Source organism: Mastomys coucha, unplaced genomic scaffold (genome assembly GCF_008632895.1).
Source record: "Mastomys coucha isolate ucsf_1 unplaced genomic scaffold, UCSF_Mcou_1 pScaffold7, whole genome shotgun sequence".
NCBI classification, from domain to species: domain Eukaryota; kingdom Metazoa; phylum Chordata; class Mammalia; order Rodentia; family Muridae; genus Mastomys; species Mastomys coucha.
Genome location: NW_022196913.1, coordinates 105,104,363 through 105,105,684, shown reverse-complemented (window position 1 = coordinate 105,105,684; position 1,322 = coordinate 105,104,363). Strand labels below are relative to the sequence as shown.

The following is a 1,322-nucleotide window of genomic DNA, read 5'->3' as shown; positions in this document are numbered from 1 at the left end:
AGTCCCCCAAATAAATGTTTTCTTTTCTAAGTTCCTTTGATTATGGTGTCTCTTCACAGCAATAAAACAGTAACTAAAACAGAAGCAGAACGTGCTCCCATAGCATCTGACCCAAAAGCAAGTGTTTGATAAACGTTAACGTGCTCAGCAACAGTATTCACTCAGTATTCCTGCTCCACGCTTGGCACGCACTTGCAGAGTGTCAGGGAAAACTCGAAGTCTCCACTATAAAAGAGCTGCAGAGTTGTATACAGAACGTTGAGGTATATAAGCCAGTGCAACAGCACTAGTGACTCTGGTATTAGATAGTCACAAGTCTGAGGCCAGCCTGGATTATCTACTAAGACTATTACAACAAAGCAAAATAAAACCACCATAAGCTACAGATGGCTCTGTACACTGATAAGAGACCAATCAACTCACCACAAGAGTAAAACAATTAAAAATATGTATGCATCAACCCTCAAGATTCTTAAGTATATAAGGCAAACACTGACCTGGCTGAAGGAAGAAACATCCAACCCTATACTAGGTGAGACTTGATCTTGTCAAATCCCCAACCAATATTAACTCACAGAGATAACTGATGGCACATTTGGGTATTTGGACTACAGAAGAGGAGGATACCAGAAGGGAAGGCTATCGTAGTATAGTGGCTATTCCTGGTTATCTGATTAGAAGGCTCATCTGTGGCCCTAATCTGGAGGCTGAGAGATACAAGTTTCCAACCTGAATCTTGGCATGGAGATCTTGAGGCATAGTGGCTATGAATCCCAGAAGATTAAGATAGGAAGATCTACGAGTTCAAGGTCATCTGGGATTAAAGGTGTAGTGGCACAAGCCTTTAATCTGGGACACACTTTTTGCTGGAGACCTATATAAGGACATTGGAAGAAGGAAGGCTTGCTCTGCTTCAACTGCTTGCCTTGTGGGACTGGGCAACTGCTAGATCCTTGGACTCCTATTCACAGCTGCTGCTGACCATTGTTGGGAGTTGGACTACAGACTGTAATTCATCAATAAATACCTTTACTACATAAAGACTACCATAAGTTCTATGACTCTAGAGAACCCTGACTAATACAAAATTGGTACCAGCATAGTGGGGTATTCCTGTGACAACCCGACCATGTTTTGGGGAGGACTGTGGAAGGATTTTGGAACTTTAAGCTAGAAGAACCACTGGTTGTTAAGAACTCTGTGGGATGTTCTGTGGGAGCTTGGAAGATCATGTTGAGAACAGTGAAGAGATGAAGGCCTGGCTTGTGAAATTTCAGAGGGAAGATTAAAGACTCTTATCAGGGTCATGTTGTTTTGATTGT

At 42.2% G+C, this 1,322-nt stretch overlaps 1 long non-coding RNA gene across 2 annotated transcripts in view; it reads right to left on the bottom strand.

The window, feature by feature from the left end:
- LOC116082504 overlaps window positions 1-1,322 on the bottom strand; it is a 24,847-nt gene that overhangs the window by 732 nt on the left and 22,793 nt on the right. The window lies entirely within an intron of this gene.